The sequence below is a fragment of the Triticum dicoccoides genome, chromosome 3A, assembly GCF_002162155.2.
Source record: "Triticum dicoccoides isolate Atlit2015 ecotype Zavitan chromosome 3A, WEW_v2.0, whole genome shotgun sequence".
NCBI lineage: Eukaryota > Viridiplantae > Streptophyta > Magnoliopsida > Poales > Poaceae > Triticum > Triticum dicoccoides.
Window position 1 is genome coordinate 576,742,138 of NC_041384.1, and position 9,676 is coordinate 576,751,813.

Sequence of the window (9,676 nt, forward strand, 5' to 3'; positions counted from 1 at the left end):
ATTAGCGATGGTACATGGTCATATATTTGGAACCTGGTTTTATTATGTACTTTGCAATAAAATACAACTAATAGTTTACATGGATTCACCAGAATAAGTTCTGTATATAGACCAAAGCTATTTTGTTTGGTTTTGTTGCCTCCTTAATATCTTCTGTTCTGCTACTACTAATGTAAAACCTCAACTTTTCAGCGAGCTATGGAAAAAATGGTGGAACCGCCACCTTGTGAAGGTGGCGAGACAACTATAACCGCAATGTCAGCTCTTGCTGCAGTGGGTCAGTACCTGTCCACTAACAGTGCCAAAAGCACGTTCCTGCGTAATACTGGGTTGGTTGTTAAGGCAATATTGTCCAAACTACCTCATGATCAAGATATGCAAGCTCAAAGCAATGTTGTATCTGCGCTCCAGACACAAGTCAATTCCCTAGCAGAGACCCTTTGTGAAATAAGGAGAAACATTGCTCAATGTCGTCAAGATATGCATGATTTTGAAACCAGACTATCATACATTTGCTATGTTGTTCAGGAGCTTAGGGGAAATGAAGGCGATGGTTATGGTGCTCCATCGGACAATACAACATGAAAACGTAACAATCAGGTCAAATGAACTGAGCTTCTGAACTTCTGGTGGTGCATTTATCTGCTAGACTGTTAAGTTTTATGCCAACCTTCCTTTTGTTATATAGTTGTAACTAGCAGGTCCACCCGCGCAATTGCGCGGCTAAGATTGGTACTCCCTCCGTTTCTTTTTACTCACCATATAAGATTTGGTCAAAGTCAAACTACACAAAGTTTGACCAAATTTATATAAAAAATATGAACATCTACAATAGTAAAACTATATAGTATGAAAATACGTTTCATGGTGCATCTGATAATGTTGATTTCATATTGTGAATGTTTATATTTTTTAATATAAAGTTAGTCAAACTATACAAAGCTTGACTTTGACCAAACCTTATATGCCGACTAAAAAGAAACGGAGGGAGTATATTTTATATATTTTTTATAATTGATATGTGTTTGCTATTTTTCGTACTCATATGGATATGTATTTTTTTTCTTTGACATTGCACAAAAGTTTATAATTGTTGCCAGTTGAACACCTTCATATGCATTTTCCTCTTCGTAGTATTCTTTGTCTTTCAGCTGAGCGCCTCCATATGCATTTTTTCTCTTCAATACTATTCTTTATGTTTCAATCATCTCTGTCTATTATTTTAGTTTGCCAAAAAATTATTTTGTGTGAATGCCCAACATTTTCTTTCTTTGTTTTTTTACTACATGTTCCTAATCCATCATGGAATACTGAATTTTGTATCTTTTTTTTAGAAAATTCTGGAGCTAATTCCCCACAATATATTCTGTACCCAATATACTCAATTGTGTAAGAAATGAAATGAAAACATATGAGTGAATAAATGGAATAGAAAATCTAATGAATATTAGTTTTCATTTCATAAGTACTTCATATTATACTCCCTCCGTTCCTAGTTTTTGTAGAGATTTTACTATAAATCACATATGAATGTATATAGATGTATTTTAAAATATAAATTCACTTATTTTACTCCGTATGTGGTCTATAATGAAATCTTCTCAAAGACTTATAATTAGGAACGGAGGGAGTAGTACTCTGTAAGTTACAACCAGCAAACCATGGGTCAACGACTCGGCGTGCTACCCTTCCCAGCCAAAAAAAGAAAACCCAAATTCTCGGTCTCCTCCCGTTTCTTTTTCACCGTTCCTTGCCTGATCCATAGATTCATCCACATTCGTTGCTAGATCCTGCCAAGGAAGGAGGACGGGGTGAGAAGGAGAAGGGGGATTTGCGGCGGAGTGCGGTGGCCGCATGCTCTCGGCGACGGCAGGTCCTCCAGCTCGACCACACGTGCCTGCTGCTCGCCCCCGCCGTCAATTGGATGGTCGTGGAGTTGGGCCCCTTTGAACCTGAGCGGTCGCTCTCCTCCAGGTAATCTCTCCTCTTCCTATTCCTTCTCCTCCCTTCCCAGATGCCTGGTCTTCTAGGCTCCAGCAATGGCACGGATTTTGGTTTCTTTATGGAGATTTTCTATGGCTATGAGAAATTTGTTCGTCCATGTGAAAGCGAGTGGCTGCACCAAATCCATCCAGTGGCCTGCCCGTGCATCACTAAAGCTGGGAAGGAGATGCTCTTGGAGGCCAGATCGGCGAGGCTGGGGCACGCGTTCCAGCCTCAGATTCTGCGCCCCTAGCAGCAAGGTTGCGAGGCAAAGCGGTCGCATGGGAGGCCACTGGAGAATATGATAAATCTGTTTTGCTGAGTGGCGCTGCTCTCCTGTTTGTGCCACTGGGCCGAGAGCTGTGTCGTCGGGTTCGACAGCCATATTCTTCATAGTGTTCCTCGTCGTCTGTGGCAGAGTAGTAGGGATGGGTATGACTGCCTTACTACTCTCCCAACATCCTTTGCATTCTTCTTTTTCTGCGCACAGTATATATGTACTTTATAAAAGCTTGTTTACTTAGTTGATCCGTTAAATTTATTCAGAGATAAGGTTGAGTTACTTGGTTGTTCTGTTTTTATTACAATTCAGACAATAAGCTCGTACATTTGGACTATTTCTAGGATATAAATTGTAGAATTATTTATCTTGCCATTGATGTGCCTTGCGTTGCTTTAGGGAATTGAGCTTATGCTGTTTTTTAGTTAACATTCTACCAAACTTTGGTTACTGTCTCTTCAACACATCCATATTAATTATATGAAGTTACGTATAGCAAAAAGTGTTCAATAATTCATTGTCTTGTAGAGAATCCATGGGTGGAGGCACGTTGTGGGCTTGCTACTGCTGTCAGCTTCCACCTATGTAATGTGCTACAACTTTGCATCATTACTACTTTCTGCACACCGGCTGATTCATCACAAGTATGTTTCCTCCCTGTAGTTGGATAAAAGGTGTATTCTTTCTATTTGTTGTTACCATATAGTATTAGCAAGTTAAATTAATGATATGTGTTTTTAAGACAAAAGAAAAAGGCTTGCATGTATTAACTGAATTTGGTCCATATGTGTTAATTGATATGCAATAGAGTTTTCACATGTGTTGTAGGTGATGCATATAACACTGGAGCTTTTCTCATTGTTCTCTTCAACTGAAAAGGCTAGACAGAAGAGCTGTTACCAAGAACATAAAACTCACTAAAGTGCATGTCTGAATTTAATAGACCTTCCATAGTAACCATGAATGTAATTAGAAAATGCATGCAGGATCAAATATGCAAATTGTACATTGATGACCTATGGAAAATATCTGAACTCGAATGGATGAACTTATGATTTAGAACAACTCTTACTAACCTTTCAAATTTCAGAATTTACGGGAATCACTTGTCGAATATGTCATCTTCTAGAAAAATACTCTGCAGACGACACAATAGCTACTGTTACTTTAGGACTACAAAATAATCTATTAGACTCATTTTGCAGCGATAAGAAATTGCGCAGCTAGAATTTATATGTTTTTAATTTTAATGAAGGATCTGGTTTTGTTATTTTGCTTTACTCATACGGACTTGCATTTTTCTTTTTCTTTTTTAACATTGTATGGAAGTTTATAATAATGGTTAATTTGAACACCTTAGTATGCATTTTTTTTTTGCTTCAAACGGTTCTTCGTGTTTCAGTTATCTTCATATGTTATTTTAGTTTGTACAACTTCTTTTTTGCGTATGCCCACCATTTTCGTTTTTTTGTAGGCTTTCATGCATGTTTTAATCCATCAGGGAATACTGAATTTAGTACTGGAGTAGTTTATTTTGTGAGAAAATTCTGTAGCTAATTTCCGGCAAAATATTCTTTACGTAATGACCCAATTGTGTGAGAAATGAAATAGAGATATGAGTCTAGGAGTAAAAAACAGAAATAGAAAAAACTTATATTCGTTTTCATTCCACGTAAGTCACAACAGGCTGACCATGGGTCAACGTGGTGCTACCCATTCCATTATGTGTAGATAGAAAGTATCCCTTCCTCACTAATCTCTTCCACTCCTCTCCTCTCCTCCACTGGCTGCCCGACCATTATGTGTGGAAAGCAAGTCCCTTCCACTCCTCTCCTCCACTGGCTGTCCGACTTTGAGGACTTTGAGATGGGAATACAGATGGAGAGGGTGTGCCAAATTGATGGCCTGCTCGTCCAGAAGGGGAGTGGCTGCACCAAATTGAGTGGCCTGCCTGTGTATCACCAAAGCTGGGAAGGAGATTTTCCGCCAGATCTGGCCGAGGCTGTGGCACGCGTTCCAGCCACGGGCTCTGCGAGGCCGTGAGGCAAAGCGGTCGCCGGGGAGGCCACTGGCGAATATGAGAGACCCATAGTTTTTAGCTTCCTTGAGTGTCCCTGCTCTCCTATTCGTGTCAGTGGGCCAAAAGCTGTGCCGTCAGGTTCGACGGCCATGTTCTCCGCAGCATTCCTGGCCGTATGTGGTAGAGGAGTGGGATGGGTATGACTGTCTTACTACTCTCCCATCATCCGCTGCATTCCTCTCTTGATGGGCACAGTATATACGTACTTTTAAAGTTCACTTAATTACTTAGTTGATCTGTTAAATCTATTTAGATGTAAGGTAGAGTTACCTAGTTTTGTTAAATTATAATTCATACGCTGACCTGATACATTCTGTTGTTGTTCATGTAAGGATCTTTTATAAATTATAGTTATTTAATTTGCCATTGATTTGTGTTGTGGTTTTTAGGGAATTGAAGCCCAACTTTGACTATTGTCTCTTCAACACATCGGTATCAATTATATGGAATTTCGTATAGCAAAAGGTATATCTATGATATCCATCTACTACATATAACATCTATATATTTTTATATTTCATTGTCTTGTCTGCACATGTTAACATGTATATACAATAAATGCAGTGTCAGGAAATAGTAATTTGCATTGGCTTGTGATTGGTTGATTTACCTTTGTGGAGAGTCCACAGGTGGAGGCGAGTTGAGGGCTTCCTAATTGCTACTGCTGTCAGGTTCCACCTATGTAATGTGCTACAACTTTGCATCATTCTTACTTCCTCCACACCGGCTGTTTCTTCACAGTAAGGCAAAGGAAGAAGGCTTACATGTATTAACTGAATTTGGTTCATATGTGTTAATTGATATACAATAGATTTTTCACATGCCATGAACATATAACTCATGGAAGTGCATGTCGGAATGTATTCCAAATAATTATAATGTGACATACTTCTGATGGTGCCAACATTTAACCATTATCTAATAATTGTCCTCCTTATATTGATTCGATGTCAAGGTTTCTTTCTTTATCTCAGTACTCATAAATGGTTCGGCTTACTTTCAACACAATTATTGTATACTATTTGACACTTCTCAGATTTCCCATCTAGTGAGTTGACCAATTTTGCTACCATTGTTATTACTGCAGAGTAAGTATAATATGGAAGTTCTTGTTCAAATTAGTAGAATATATGCTTACCGGGTGTTCGAATTTGTAGATATATACCACAATTGTCACTACAGATTAAATATAATATGAAAGTTCTTGTCAGTTTTCTTTGTAGTTAGTTTGCGAATCACAACATGATCATTTGAATATTTTGTTGTAACAAATCTATCATAGCTATTGTTGTGAAAGAAAAATCCTTAAAAAATCACCCAATAGCAACCCGAAGAAGTTAAGAGATATAAATAATTCAGATATGGTTCCATTATGCTCCCTCTGTTCAATAATATATGACGTTTTTTGACAGTACACAGTGCCAAAAACGTCTTATATTATGGGATAGAGGGAAGTTTGTGATTTTTTTTTTGTTATTCTTGATTCCACATGCTTCATTTGGGTGAATAATCCATTGACATCCAAATTTGAAGATATTAATTCACCTATGTAATGTGCATAATCTATGACACATTTTTGCTATGATGAATATGTAAATAAATTCTGTACAGTTCCATAAATACACAGTGATGCATTTTTGTTGTAAAGATAATGTAAATAACTTTTTATAGCTTTGCAAATAAGATTAACCTTGATGTATAAATCCGATCAGAGTATAGGTAGCTATGCAATGGTCATGCGTCACATCATTAGTCTAAGGCTCTAACCACATCCATGGAGAATCTAACATCTCAACCACGCATATCTGTTTGTTCCAGAAGCTATGAAATTGAGGTATGCAGAAGATGAAGAAACCTGAGAACTAATGATCCAAAGAAGAGTCGGAGCTCGAGCATCACATAGCCGTCAACTATGGTGGCTTGTGGGCAGATGTGTCTCAGACCGAAGTTGTTGCCGCTGGACCGTGGTTACATGCATCCTAGCTCTTGGAGGCAGCGGTGCGGGGAGATATGCATGTGCAAGGAAAAGAAGTGGGCGAAGGCCGAAGAAGCAATCTATGCCTCCCTAGCGCTGGGTCCTGCTCCTCAATATGTCACCTTAGTCATGGCTGCCTTATCCCTCATGCTGCTGATTTGAACCTGCCCTACTCTCCTAGGCTGCTCGAGGGCTTCAGCGCGTGCCTTGCCGACAACAGGGAAGGAAGAATCAGAAGTGACGGCTAGAGCGCTAGGAAATTGAAAACCATAGCAATTGGTCTTCTCTATAAAACGTGTGTGCAAGGGACGTGGAACCTGCTTCAGGGAAGAAGAGATGGATCACTTGAGAGAAGAGACCAGCTTTGATCCTTTTTCGGTCAGACAATTTTTTTTTGTTTTTTTTGCTAATTGCCTAGTCCATATTGTCCATGTATTGGAAGCATGTAAACGTGTGGCTCCTGGAGTTTGTAGGGAAACCTGCTATATTGCTTTTGGATATGTGTAAGGGCTTTGATTTTTATTTTCCCTTTTATGCTTTCCAATTCGGACATGCATCAGTTCATACGTGATTGTATATTGGACTCAAACAATACGTGTCCATGTAGTCCTTCCTGTGCGCGCTAGTGTTATGGTTCTATGCATCTAATATGACATCATAAAAGTTCAATACTGCTGGTAAATATATTTTTACATGTTACGTAGAAACTTTAAATCTCGACCGTTGTTATTCTAATCAAACGGTGTAAAAAAGATTAGCATATGTGGACAAACATGATGGCTTGTTTTACTCTTGTTTTAATTATATAATAGAAGATTTGTTTTGGTGCGATGCAAAATTTATTCTTAACGTGCAGCCACCGCCTGAAGAAAACAGCAAGCCATTTTTGTATAGTGTAGGGTGTTCCCTATATTTGCACTAGTGGCGATCTTTGATGTCGAGTGAATGTAATCTGTGCAATCGCCTTAATAGCCTAGCGTTAGTTTCGACCTTATTTATTTTCTAGTCTTCTTTTTTCCTGGTTTGCTAGTGGCCGCAACTACCATGGGCCATATACGGGCCGTAGGATCCACGGGTCTCCTACGGGCCGTCGATAAATGGGCCTGTAATCGGTGGGCCTCGGGCCGTCGGATAAATGGGTCTACATGGACCATAATTGGGCGTAATTGGTATCGGGCCAGCACGGTAACAGGCCGTAGGACAGCAAAGGCTTAATTCTTTCACAGGCATAACGGGTCGTTAATGGACCAGAATATAGGACGGTCTGGAAACGGCGCAACGGGTTAACAGGCCAGAAACGGGCCAACTCTTGCCATGGGCCGAATTTGGCCCATTAGGGTAACAGGCCAGTAAAGGACCAACTCTTGCCATGGACCGAATTTGGCCCATTAGTGGAACAGGCCAGTAACGGGCCGACTCTTGCCATGGGCCGAATTTGGCCCATTAGGGGAACAAGCCAGTAACGGGCCGGAAGTAATCGAGGGCCGAAAAGGAGCCCAAGAACGTATGGGTCGTCAATAGGCCGAAAGCTAACACGAGCTGGAAACGGCCCATGTAAATCACGGGCCGTTAACGAGTATAAAGAAAATTACTGTTCATTATGGGCTAGAGTCACCGTGGGCCTTTACCTGGGCCGGCCTATTATGGCACACGAAAATCTTGTGGGCCTTTACCTGGGCCCGCCCATTTTGGCCCGCGAAATCTTGTGGGCCTTTAGCTGGGCCAGCCCATTATGGTCAGCAAAATCTCGTGGACCTTTAGCTAGGTCGGCCCATTATGGTCCGTAAAATCTTGTGGGCCTTTAGTTGGGCCGGCCCATTTAAACTTGTTGGGCCATGCCACGTGTCAATGTATCATAGGCGCCTTATGTCCACTGAGTGGATGACATCTGTCCCGACGATGAGCCGACACGTGTTTCCTCTAGCCATGATGATTTTACACGTGGAAAATCCCCATTGGTTGGGGTTGTTAACGGGTTATCGGATCCGAAACCCGACCCGATAGCTTAACGGCGTTCCGTTACGGTGGATGTCACGTGTCGGTCACCCTTAACAAAAGCACTTCTGTGACGCGCGATTTATCGTCATGGAAGTGGACACTTTCGTGATGATAATTTTGGTAATGTCATGGAACACTTCTACGACAGCACAGATATGACTATCTTGATTCTATCATAAATTTGTCATGGATGTACATGCATGACAAAAAAAGCGACCTACTGTGACAAACACGTATCATCACGAAAGTGTATTTTTTTGTAGTGTGCATCTCTTTTTTACTCTACATGTTATATATATTGTCCACTGAGCACTCGTAGTAACGGGAAATACGATTATTTTATCCTACTATATGACAAGCAGTGAGGTACCAGGCAACTTAGCTATCCGTGATGGACTCTCTTGAACGCCATCATTATTTATCTCTGCGCGTTTGAGCTGTGCATTTGTCAATGGTCCTGGGAGTTGAGCTAATATGGCAGTGGCTTGGGTCCAAAGTAATAGAAGTAGCACAAAAACATTTTTTTAGTGTAGGATTTTCCTTGCTCAAGCCTGCCTACTAGAATCGCCAGTGCTTGAAAGGAAAAGTGAATGGAAAACATCGGAATTGGAAAGTTTCCTATGGTACTACTTTTCATGAATTTGGTGCAAAGGAATGGAGCAAAGGAAAACTGTAGGATTTGTTCCTTTAGTGTCTCCTTGAAAGAAAAACCATAGGAATTCTAATTTCCACTTCTCCTCCTTTTCATATTCCTATTCATCAAGCACAAGAATAAGAGATAGTAGCATAATAGCATTATAACCGTACATTTTCTTGTGGTTTGACTTAATCTCACCATGCTTTTTTACATCCTGTGATCTTCCAATTGTTGTGAATCAAACACCCAGATTGGCAGAAATACTGTGTTTTTAAATTCTCTGTTTTGCACGTGCATTCCTATCCTATTCCTGTCTATTTCCTATCCCTGCATTGTTAGAATCCTCAAATTCAAACAAGCCCTTACTCAATTACTTCTATTACAGATATGTGTCAAAGAAAACCTTGTGTGGTTTGTCCTGCTCCTGCGGCGCTGTGTTCCACCCCAGCTCAGCTTCTCCAACGACGGAAGGGTTCACCACAGCAGGGATCCACTCTCCACACTGTCTTTCGCCGCCTCAGATCTTCTTCCCCACCGTCGGCAGCCACGGCAACTGCATTATCATCATCAACTAAGCAGATGGCCTTGAGGACTACACGGGTCCACAAGAGAGGTCGCACTCTTCCGTGTCTGCTTATGTTATGCGTTGCTTAATATGATGACATGCTACATTATCATCGTGTTCATCTATTAGACTCCGAGTCAGGTCCAAACTAATGCTGA

At 40.6% G+C, this 9,676-nt stretch overlaps 1 long non-coding RNA gene across 2 annotated transcripts; it reads left to right on the forward strand.

Annotated features, from left to right (window-relative positions):
* Nucleotides 1-1,662: 1,662 nt before the first annotated feature.
* Nucleotides 1,663-6,845, forward strand: LOC119269311. 2 transcript variants are annotated; one of them, XR_005133524.1, is made up of 4 exons: nt 1,663-1,974; nt 2,792-2,907; nt 4,733-4,808; nt 4,908-6,845. It is a non-coding gene; the product is annotated as an uncharacterized LOC119269311 (long non-coding RNA). The 2 variants fall into 2 exon arrangements; XR_005133525.1 differs by lacking the exon at nt 1,663-1,974 and adding an exon at nt 1,986-2,415.
* Nucleotides 6,846-9,676: the final 2,831 nt, after the last annotated feature.